The sequence below is a fragment of the Polyodon spathula genome, chromosome 5 (assembly GCF_017654505.1).
Source record: "Polyodon spathula isolate WHYD16114869_AA chromosome 5, ASM1765450v1, whole genome shotgun sequence".
Classification (NCBI taxonomy): domain Eukaryota; kingdom Metazoa; phylum Chordata; class Actinopteri; order Acipenseriformes; family Polyodontidae; genus Polyodon; species Polyodon spathula.
In genome coordinates, this window is record NC_054538.1 from 52,563,786 (window position 1) to 52,576,251 (window position 12,466).

The 12,466-nt window shown below is 39.0% G+C and overlaps 1 long non-coding RNA gene across 1 annotated transcript in view; it reads right to left on the minus strand.

Moving 5' to 3' along the window:
* Window positions 1-2,986: 2,986 nt before the first annotated feature.
* The window catches only part of LOC121316048, a 47,998-nt gene continuing 38,518 nt past the window's right edge, over window positions 2,987-12,466 (minus strand). Inside the window, exons 3-4 of the long non-coding RNA XR_005950357.1 lie at window positions 5,029-5,156; window positions 2,987-3,080 (exon numbers count right to left, since the gene is read on the minus strand). This is a non-coding gene — a long non-coding RNA (uncharacterized LOC121316048). The remainder of the gene's footprint in view (window positions 3,081-5,028; window positions 5,157-12,466) is intronic.

The window sequence follows — 12,466 nt, forward strand, 5'->3', positions numbered from 1 at the left end:
TATTAAATATCTTCAATATTTCCTAGTGTAAATTATTTGGGAATGCAAGAATAGATATTTGTTTTATTATAATTCATATTATTAATTTGTGTGTTGGGTTTGAGGGGGAGAGAATAATGATCATGGCTCTGTACATTCATTTTATTATTAAATATTGTTCTCAATTTAAGTTAAATTTAAATTAAATAAATAAGTTAAATATTAAATTAAATATTGTTCTCAACACATTTATCTGATTTATTAATAGCGTATTCTTTTCTACATTTTAACTATTTCCCCATATCTTGCACCAACCCGCAGGACTGTGCTACTCGTTGGCGGTCCATGCAAAGAATCATAGAGAGAATTTTGGAGCAGGCACCAGCAATTCGACGGGTCCTGTCAGAGGACAGACGTCATCAACACCTTGCCAGGCAGGACATCAGTGTGCTTGAGGCAGTAAACAGTGTAAACAGGCAGTAAACAAACCAATGGCCAAATTTACAGACAATTTGACTGGCGAAAACTACGTGACATGTCTTCATTTTACCCGCTGCTTCAACATTTGAAGACTGTCGTTCTGCATGACTCGCTTGATGATGCAACCCTAACTGCTGACCTGAAGAAAGGTCTTATGTCCAGGTTGGATGCTGAAAACAACACAATTATGCAACAAGTACTTTTACACTCGTTAAAGAGTTCCAATAGAAGATCAGTTAATCAGTTGATCAAAATAATTACCGCTTGTAACTAAAAAAACGGGGACAACTCAAAGTCTTCATTGAGTCCCTTAGGCATTAAAGTATTTAATTTAAAAATCCAAAAATTTTCATGTTTCAGTAGTTTGACTGTGATATTCCCTCCCCTTCTACCATGGGTAACAGCTTCAATACCTATACATTTCAAAGAATTTACATTGTGTGAACAATCTTTAAAGTGTCGGGCCACCTGTGATGTGGGGTCATTACATCTTATTGCACTTTTATGTGCACAATCCTTTGTTTGATCTGAAAACATTTACCAGTAAAAGGGTGTACAATGCTGTCTGTTTTACATAAAGTATTGCACTGAACACAACCATGACACGGATAACAACCTGGGAGAGGAGTAAAGAAGGTTTGAGATGGAACAAAGTGGTCAGATTTAACCAAGAGATCTCTGATATTATGGCCTGTGAACAGGATGGCTTCACAGGGGTGACGTCAGACCAGAAATAGAGACTCCAAATGGCGGTGAATCTGTGACACTACGGCGTCCACAGTTTTATTGTAAAATAATAACAAACAAAAAGGTTTAAACAAAACACACAACTGAAAATAAAGGGCGCGTTGGCCAAACAAACAAAATGGACAACACTAAACAAGACGAATCTAACAAACAAGTACTGCGCTGGCACTTCCAGCACACTGTAGCTATTGTTATTTTTCACTCCCCTTCTCTCTCCCATTCTCCACTCACGAACACACAACCCAGAGTGAGTGAAAACATGCTGTTTTTATGCAGCTGTACCGAGACTCAATTGCTAATCAATCATTCAATTGAAGTCTCGGTACAACTGCACGTGAATTAAGTGTAATTCCCCATGCTCACATATTACATTTCACCTGCACGTGAAGCGTTGTGCAATCCTCGTGCCTAAATACAAATTTACATTTTAAACACTTGTGCTTGTAACCCATATTTACATCTCGTGTACTTTATACATAAACACTAACATTAACACACTACATACAACATAAAACACTTAATAAACATGAAGGTGCGGGACACTCCGCCACATATGCCCCCCTTTGTGTGCAGCACACCTGGTCTCAATGGTCACTTCCCCCCTCAGTCCCAAAGTCCCGGTTTATAGTCCCGGTCCAGAAACAGGGGCAGCAACGAGCCAAAGGTGGCGGCCAGGGTGGGAGGTCCTCCTCCCACCCCAACAGCTGTAGCGGCCAGGCCGACTGTACACAGGCTGGCTCCTCCGGCCAAGGCAATCCTGGCCACCGCCCAGCTGTCTGTGTGGGTGGTCTCCTGACCTTCTCCCCCTTCTCTGTGGCTGGCAGCTCCCACTTGTGGGGCTACGACCACCAAATTCCCTGCAGCTAATTTGCTGCGGGGAGACGTGGTCTCCTGACCTCTCCCCCCTTCTTTATAGCCAGCAGCTCCCCCTTGTTGGGGTCCGGCCACAATATTTCCTGCGCAGAAGCAGGGCTGACACTAACCCTAGGCAAAGCAGTTCTGGCGACCCCGGGCGACGACTGCAAGCAGTCCTCCCATTGTGGTGGAGGCAGAACCAACAGGAATTCACCCTCTGCTGGTGGAGGTGGGAGTTGCAAGCAGTCCTCCCATGGTAGTGGCAGAAGCAGAGACAGCTCCTGTTGCTCTTCTCCTGACGGTGGAGGTGGCGGTGGCAGCTCCTGCTGCTCTGCTCCTGGCGGTGGAGGTGGAGGAGACAGAGGAAGGGTGTAGTCTCCTGGCGACGGAGGTGGGAGCGGCATGTAGTCTCCCAGCGATGGAGGTGGAACGGCGTGTAGTCTCCCACTGTTGTAGGGGACTGGTGCGGCCCTCCCTCACTTGCAGGGGACTGGTGCGGCTCTTCCTTTAACCCCGGGAATGTGGTGCTTGTGCCTGTGCTGTGTTGTGCAGGGAAGATAGTGCTCAGGGGGTAGTGCTGGCTCTGTGGCAGCAGCTCCTGGTTGTCTTCCCCGCGTGGTAGGGATGGAGGCAGTGGCAGCTCCTGTTCCTTTCCTCGTGAGGGTGGTGGTACAACCAGCAAGTATTCTCCCTCTGCTGGTGGAGACAGCAGTGATGGCTCCTCTCCCTCTGATAATGGAGACAGCAGAGATGGCCCCTCTCTTTGGTGCTGGAGATAACAGGGCTTCCCCCTCTTGCACTGGTGATAGCGAGGCCTCTCCCTCTTGCACTGGAGATAGTGGAGCTTCTCCCTCTTGCACTGGAGATAGCGAGGCCCCTCCCATATCCGCAGCCAGGTAGTTGAGCAACATGGCTGCGATGTCTGGGAGGGATGCTGGGTGGTGTTGTTGTTCCCAGGCCTCAGACAGAAATAGAGACTCCAAACAATGAGGAATGGCGGTGAATCTGTGACGCTACGTCTTCCAGTTTTATTGGAAAATAATAACAAACAAAAAGGTTTAAACAAAACACACAACTGAAAATAAAGGGCACGTTGGCCAAACAAACAAAACGGACAACACTAAACAGGACAGTGGACGAACCCAACAAACAAGTACAGTGCTGGCACTTCCAGTACGCTGTAGCAATTGTTATTTTTCACTCCCGTTCTCTCTCCCGTTCTCCACTCACGAACACACAACCCTGAGTGAGTGAAAACATGCTGTTTTTATGCAGCTGTACTGAAAGTCGATTGCTAATCAATCAATTGGAGTCTCAGTACAACTGCACGTGAATTAAGTGTAGTTCCCCGTGCTCACATATTACATTTTACCTGCACGTGAAGTGTTGTGCAATCCTCTTGCCTAAATACAAATATACATTTTAAACACTTGTGCTCGTAACCCATATTTACATCCCATATATTTTATACATAAATCATTAAGACACTACATACAACATAAAACACTTAATAAACATAAAGGTGCGGGACACTCTGCCACATAGCCACTTTTAAAAGAAAACAGTGGCGGATCCCTGAATGTTGAACCCAAACGTGTATCCGGAGACAAAATATCCCAATGTTTACGAACAGTGTCTTGTAGAATTTTATTATGTGTGCTGTGTGTAGAAGAGTATACAACTAAAAATGTTTTCTTATGTTTACCATAAGATTTAAAAAGATCAGACGTATCTGTATCTTTAACTTTAACATGGCTGCATCCAACCACTTTTTAGAATATCCACATTGTAAAAAACGACTGTTCATATCTAACAGTTCTGTCTGTTACTGTCAAGCCTTACTTTGCCAAATCTATATGTGGCACTGGGGCCTCAAAAATGATGGTATTATCGAATATCGCAATATTTTTTATATCGTCGTCACAGTATGAAAATTACAATGTCGGCACAACCTTAGCTGTGGTGTTTCTGACTTCAAAATTACATAAAAAATATATAGCTGTGAAATTACAAGTGACTGGCACAGTTATAGAACAACCTGAAGAGTACCTTCACATTGGAATCGGCTCAGTTTTAGCAGTTCATAATTTTCTATCCTAAACTGATTATGAAAGTCTAAAATGCATCACATAAGCACTTGCTAGTGCAAATGTTAGACAATACTGCTGTACAGTCAATCAACCAAATAAGTTATGATAAAATTAAATAACATCATGCTATCATGCATCATTAAAGTCAAGTTTTCCCCCTGATTAGCTGAGGCTAAATATCCCTTAATATAATGTATATGTAATTGGAAATTACTGGAATTCATAGACTGGAATAATTGTTTTGTCGTAGTAAAACTTAATTTATGAAATATATGCCTCTGATAACCCGATTGTTAAAACACTATCTGTTTCTGTTTACCATCTAAACTGTACAGTTTTCAGATATACAGTACTGTATATTCTTTGCAGATTAAGGCTACATAACAAAAAAACTGAACACAAGGCAGTTTACAGGAAGCAGCCCTGCCATTCCAGAATGCTATTATTATGAAATGACACTATTCAAATTAAAATATTATTGGTGGCTGTCATTCCAACTATATTCTAAAATGACATTGCAACAAAACTACATTATTTGACAACATATAATGCCATTTTGTGAAGCTTCTGATTAATATGTATGAGGCAATATAGCATTACACCCAAAACAAAAATAAGTCTGCAATTCAAATGTAAGTAAACATAAACCTGCAATATTATCTCCATTCAGTATATACCAAAACAGTTTGGGTGTAGTCCTAAAGTTTGTAACATGTATTTTTAATAATCTTTATACAGTAAGTACAATTGTCCCTGCTCCATGGGCCCTATTCCTGCTTTTCGTTAGTTAAATGGGACTACAATGAATTAGCAATAACTTTTTTAAGCCCAACTATTTGACTGAAGAATACTGTACCAAAAGGACTGTATAACATACCATGAACAGCTGCAGCAACAAGACAAAAAAAAACAAGTGTCCTGCCTCTGGTTGCCTGGTGCTTGAGGATTTCCATCGTTGATTGGTTGCTGCCTTTTCCTCATTTCAGCTTCTTTAGCACTTGTAAACTGTAAAAATGAAAAAGAAAAATCTAAATGTATTTTTCATCTAATTTCAGAATCTGTTGTTTGTAACGTAAGTTTACAGGACGGCCAAACCATTCCTGTTAAACTAGAAGGAAGCAGTTACAGTGAATGCAAAATAAATTATAGTACACAATGGGCTCAATTTATCAAGGTGTTTACATCCCTATGGGGGCGTTAACAGTTTCTGTGCTCATTTGCAATTTATCAACACCTACTTCATTGTGTCCCATGTGTAATTTGCCTACAATGTTAAGTTAGCCCCTGTGAAAGCAGTAGCCTGGTGGTGATAAACACTAAACCTAGACTGATTGGGTTTTATTCAATATTGACATGGTATTGATATTATGGATAAGACATGATTAGAAAAAAAAGGTCAAAAAACGCTGCCATGGGGGGGGGGGGGGGGGGGGCTTTTCTGACATTGTTGGAACGGCCTCGCCATCAATATAGAATACCTTATCCACCACTTTGCCTTTGATGATGGAGATGCTTCTCGATTTGGTAGACTTGAACTGCGTATGTGCCCATCTGATGTTATCGGCTTGTTTGCCAAGTAACCGATTACTGGAGGCTTCCATAGTAGCCATGTCATCTATTTATGCTCTAAGTGGTGGTAACCACATGCCAGAAGCCAGTCATTCACATTTTTTTACCCATGTTACCTTCATTAACCTCCACAAGATTCTTAGAATCCCAGGTGCAATCTTGTAAACTTGGTATGGTACACCATTAGGCCCAGACGATGATAAAGTGTTTCTTCACTGTTTTCGCCACCTCATTCCAATTAGGAGCAGTCTATTTGATATTCTGGGGGAGTAATAGGTGTAATATCAGAGTGAATCGACATAGGCTCCCCTCTTCTTGGATCAGTGCGTCTTTTCAAGAAATATCTCCAATTCAGGCTTAGTTGCTGTAAGTATACCATTCTTTTCGCTTGTGAATAAGTTCTTCACAAACTTGAACAGATCTTTACAAAAGCTGGTTCTTGCATGTTCCTTCTTTTTTAGTGTTTTAGATCAGTGGTTTTCAGCCTTTTTTTTAAAAACTGTACCCCTTTGTTTGAAAGTTTCAGCTCAAATACCCCTTTACAATTTTCGCTTTACTACATGGTATCACAGTTGCAATAAAAGGCAAATTCTCATTTTGATTGTGCATGTTTTATTTGCCCACACTACAGACAGTAAGATTGTTGATACTTTACTCTTATTTACTTACTATAAGGGAAGAAATCAGAAATCAAAGAGTCTTTTATAGATATAGCAAAAAATATTATGTGAACTTAAAATATATTTGTGAAACCAAAGGAATTATCATTATGAATTACCATAAAAGTTACATTCGATGAAGGGATGATCACTCACCTTTGGCTAGACATTTTGTATACATTCTGTCTCACTTGTTACATTTTGTGCCATACAAAAATGATGCCAAGCTCATAGTGGAGACCGGGATCATAAATCATTACAGTGTGAATCGAAATGGATTTTCTATCGTAGAACGGTACAAGCTGAGGGGATTAATGAAGAACTTGGATTGTCATATTTTTTGTAACAACTAACTTGCGATATGCATTCTATTAATTTCCATTGATTTGTTGATATTAACTCTGTCCTCTTAATTAGAATATATTGACATAGGATATTGGTCCTAGTACAATTAGCTTTTAATTACAGTAATTGAACCCTGACATTTAAGCTCCTTTTGTATGTGTTTAACATTACCCTAATCATGTGGATGGTTTAAATATTTGGGCATTTTCACCTGTTAACTCTGAGGATGGAACTGCACTGACCAAAACATCTGCACTTTTTTACTGCTGCTTGTCTCCTGTGGATCTCGTGCATGTCTATGATTTATGAACTACTGATGATCTAGCCACAGGCAGAGACAAAAGCAGAAACATCACATGAACTTGTTCAGAGCTAATAAAAAAAGGGAAAATCTGCTAATCTGATGTATTTGACTTATACTTATATTAGAACATTTATTCTGTCTCATGTTTTTAATATATATATATATATATATAATATATATATATATATATATATATATATATGTTTTTACAACAATTATAAATATCAAGAAATGAGTGGATCTAAGCAGATACTATTTCATGAACTAAATGTATCAGGTAGGTTTTTTTTTTTCTTTCTTATTACTGATAATAATGGAATGAACTAACTAATATTTTAAATATTTGGATAAAAGCAGATACTATTTCATGAACTAAATGAATCAGGTACGTTTATTTTTTTTTTCTATTTATTACTGATAATAATGGAATGAATAACTAATCTTTTATTTACAAATATTTTTTTTGAGAAAATAAATCTAGAGTAGTTTCCATTATTGCTTAGAAAGATTCTGAGAATAAACATGGATTATGGTGAAACAATGTATTATTTGCCCAAACATCAATATTTTTCAACAAAACTTTCAGGAAGTATTGTAAGGTCCCTCAGGCCATAGAATAACATGTTTGTATTCATGTATCTCTAAGCAGCATTCATAATAAATACTTCACTTAAAAATAAATAAAATAAAATAAATAGATAAAACGAAATATTATGTTGAAAAAAAAGCGAAAAGTTTGTATGGTTTCTGCAGTTCTAATTGGGCTTGCTACTTTGATATTAATCGGTAAAGCTCGAGTTCGACTGAAATAAATTCATAAAGGTCGATTTCACCCATTCTCTGCTTGAATTGAAAAATAAAGATCGAAAAAATGGTAAATTCTTTCTAAAATAAATGTCAATATTAATCGTCAATTTGACCAAAAAATAAAAATTGAATAGTAGCACGCCTATTTATAATGTTACCCAGAGTTTTCTAAAAAAGGACATAATTTCCAAGATGCTGCTGTAAAAAGATTTGTAATGAATTTTTATAGGAAGAGAGACAAATACAGCCAAAAAACTGCTGGTCCTGGGGGAGCATCCCACTGAAAAATGCCTGGTCCTGAACGGGTAAAAAGCTTAGCACTTTAAAAATATTACTTTCAAACTTTACAGAATTCAGATCATGGTGAAATATAAAAGGTATAGAACTGGCAGATAAAAGTTAAAAACATTTCTTAAAAAAGTTTCCAAAAACAATTTATCCTCCTACTATCCCATTTCAGTGTTTCAAGTCCCAAAATATGGTGCGACAGATAAAGGAATGTCCCCACATGAGATAGGGTAGTTATTTGTCTCCATAAGATTTTTTTCCAGTAACTACTTACATAATTCAAAACATGCTGGAATATAAAAGACTCAGCAATTACAAAGTAAAATTACTAACATATTTCAATAACTATTTATGTATTCACGTCACTATGAAGTGTGTACCTATGACTTTAAATAACTATTGACCTCTGTTAACCAAAATGTAAAGACACCAAGGGGTGGAGTTAATGTAAAAGTCAAAATGTGAAGAGAAATAAAAACAGTTCTCCAATAATAAGGCCATAAACAGAATGAGCTTTGACCTCTTGAGGTAAAATAAAGAAATCAATATGTAAACAAATAAATACATACATAAACTATGAAATAAATACATACAAAATTGTAAAAAAAAAAAATGTTTATTTTTTCACTGTCCTGTGTGCCTTTCACTTAGGCAAAAAAATAAATAAATAAACGTCCTTAGACAAATAACATTTACAATGTTTCTGTGACCTGTACTGTAACACAGGGGGTGGGACATGGTCAGTGCTGCATTGTTTTGATTTAGGTTGCTAAAATCTAGTTTTCAGCATTGGATGTAAAATACCAGAAATGGACATAAGAACATAAGAAAGTTTACAAACGAGAGGAGGCCATTCGGCCCATCTTGCTCGTTTGGTTGTTAGTAGCTTATTGATCCCAAAATCTCATCAAGCAGCTTCTTGAAGGATCCCAGGGTGTCAGCTTCAACAACATTACTGGGGAGTTGATTCCAGACCCTCACAATTCTCTGTGTAAAAAAGTGCCTCCTATTTTCTGTTCTGAATGCCCCTTTGTCTAATCTCCATTTGTGACCCCTGGTCCTTGTTTCTTTTTTCAGGCTGAAAAATTCCCTTGGGTCGACACTGTCAATACCTTTTAGAATTTTGAATGCTTGAATTAGGTCGCCACGTAGTCTTCTTTGTTCAAGACTAAACAGATTCAATTCTTTTAGCCTGTCTGCATATGACATGCCTATGCCATGCCATAATTCTGGTCACTCTTCTTTGCACTCTTTCTAGAGCAGCAATATCTTTTTTATAGCGAGGTGACCAGAACTGCACACAATATTCACGATGAGGTCTTACTAGTGCATTGTACAGTTTTAACATTACTTCCCTTGATTTAAATTCAACAATTTTCACAATGTATCCGAGCATCTTGTTAGCCTTTTTTATAGCTTCCCCACATTGTCTAGATGAAGACATTTCTGAGTCAACAAAAACTCCTAGGTCTTTTTCATAGATTCCTTCTTCAAGTATATTTCAGCTTATGATAGTGGAAAGATATTTCCCAAGAAACTGTACACAGATGGAAGTGTTTTGCACATCTTGTAATGTGTCTGAAGAAAATATGATTAATCGCTATTTAGCTTCAGAATCACACATTAAACGAAAGGCTACTACAGAGGCTGCTGAACAGAACGTAAAACAAACAGCTTTCAGAAAACAAACTGGAAAGTCAGCACAGACAAAAAGTAGTCCTGTCAATTGTAGCCAAGTTAAATCAGTACTACAGGAACAGTCTAGCACAGCCACCTCGCTTCAAACAACCTGCTGTTTACTTTTTAAACGCAGTTAGAATTTTAGACCTAAGTAGGCATGTTTTCTTTGTTTCGAATCGGAACTAATAAAATCAATTATTGGATTGGCCAAATAACGTGACAACGAACGTGCTGCACATGTTGCCTTTATTAAAATATGCCAGATTCCCTTGGGTAACTGAGTTTTGGAACTGTTTTTAATCGATTTCCACATCTGTATAACTTGGCAAAGGTTTGCCTTACAAATAATTCAGTCGATGCAGAACGTGCAGTCTCAATGTATGGGCAAGTCCACACCAGACAAAGAATGTCAGCACCAACTGCAGGGGGATGCTGCATGCTTGCCTTTAACAAAATACAGCACTCTGTTTTAGTAAGGAAGCAAGTACCACTATCTTTAGGCTTTGCTAGTGCTCTGAAATATTGTCTACTTAGGTTTATTTAATGTTAAACAGATCCGCAAAATCCTAATTTTATTCCATAACCTACCTGCGAAAAATATGTAAATTTACAGAGATTTAAGTAGACCCCTACCTCTAAAGGACCCTGAGAATAAACATTTATTATGTCATTGCAATCACTCAGGTGAAATAATGTCTAGTACTCTGCCGAAACATCAATATTTTTCAACAAAACTTTCAGAAAGTATTGTAAAGTCCCTCAGGTCATAGCACATTTTTATACATATATTTCTAAGCAGAATACACAGTAATAAAAAAAATAAAAAGGTAGTGAATTGTTGTGAATTTAATACGGTGTCAAATACAGGCGACAAAAAACCCTGGCCCTGGGGGAGTATGTCACTAAAAAAAAACCTGACCCTGGGGGTGCATCCCATTGAAAATCCCTGTGCCTGGGGGAGCATCCCCCTGAAAATCCCTGTGCCTGGGGGAGCATCCTACTGAAAAACCCTGTGCCTGGAGGAGCATCCTACTGAAAAACCCTGTGCCTGGGGGAGCATCCTACTGAAAAACCCTGTGCCTGGCGGAGCATCCTGCTGAAAATCCCTGTGGCTGGGAGAGCATCCTACTGAAAAACCCTATGCCTGGGGGAGCATCCCTGTGCCTGGGGGAGCATCCTACTGAAAATCCCTGTGCCTGGGGGAGCATCCTACTGAAAAACCCTGTGCCTGGGGGAGCATCCTACTGAAAATCCCTGTGCCTGGGGGAGCATCCTGCTGAAAAACCCTGTGCCTGGGGGAGCATTCTACTGAAAATCCCTGTGCCTGGGGGAGCATTCTACTGATGCCCCTATAATGGTCCCTATAAGGTTCAAGGAAAATGCAATCTTTCATTGATAAAACCAGAAAAAACTGCTCAAGTAACAAAATAAAACTAAACTAAAAACAAAAACACAGAAATGGAAAAGAATACCAACAAGTAGAAATGCTTAATTGTTATTTAACCCTTTGTGGTCCTATGTCGAACTCGGCCCGACATCGCGAAAATCGCTTTCCAGTCCCTTGTCAGACTCTACCCGACATTGCCGAAAACCATGATCTACAGCATGTGTTGTACTTAAGCCGAAAAAAAGTCAAGACTAGGCGTTCCCTAATCGTCTCTGATTGGAAAGAATGTGGAGACCACACAGGCTGAGAAAGCCGAATTGAACAGACAGAGACTGAGACGCAGAGTGAGAATGGCACAGAGAAGGCAGAGAAAGTCAAGGCAGCTTGAAGAACTTGCAGATGATGGATGAGGCAGAAAGTACAAACGAAAGCAGTTTGGATGATGATTTTGATCAATCTAGTGACAAGGAAGTAAATATTTCACTTACTGAGGACTCTGAGGAAAGTGACTACGAACCAGACGCGTTGCCGGATGGTGAATGGAGACGCGCATCGGTAAATGCAGATGCTTTCACAAAACTCTCATTTACTGTGGTAAATAAGGGATATCAAGGGAGTGCTACTTTGAGGACTGCACTGGAGTTTTTTCAACTTTTTTTCAGAAATGCTTAGTTTAATAAAATTGTAAATGAAACCAATAGACATGCGAGTGTAAAACTGACAGGACCGCTGCGTCATAATTCTATTTGGAACTCCTGGATGCCTGTTACGTTAGCAGAGATGAAGGCATTTTTTGGTGTTCAGCTGAATGTGACACAATGTAAAAATGGGCATAAAACAATATTGGGCCGACAAAATGCAGTTTTTCAAAGATGTATTCAAGAGATCAAGTTTCTTGCAGATCGTTTGGATGCTACACCTTTGCCCTCCCCCCACCCAGGTGCCTCAGGCTGCTTTTGTTAGCAGAGGACAAAAGGTCAGGAATGTGGTCAGATACAGTGCCGTGAAAAAGTATTTGCCCTCTGTATGATTTTCTGCATTTTTGCATATTTTTGACACCCTGAATGTTATCCGATCTTCAACCAAAATCTAATACTAGATAAAACGGACCCTGAGTGAACAAATAACACTACATGTTGATACTTATTTCATTTATTTATTAACCAAAGTTATGCAACACCCAATTCCACTGTGGAGAACATACAAACTCCACACAGACAGACACCCTGTGGCCAGAATTGAACCGTGGAGCTGTGAGGCAGCAGCACTAACCACT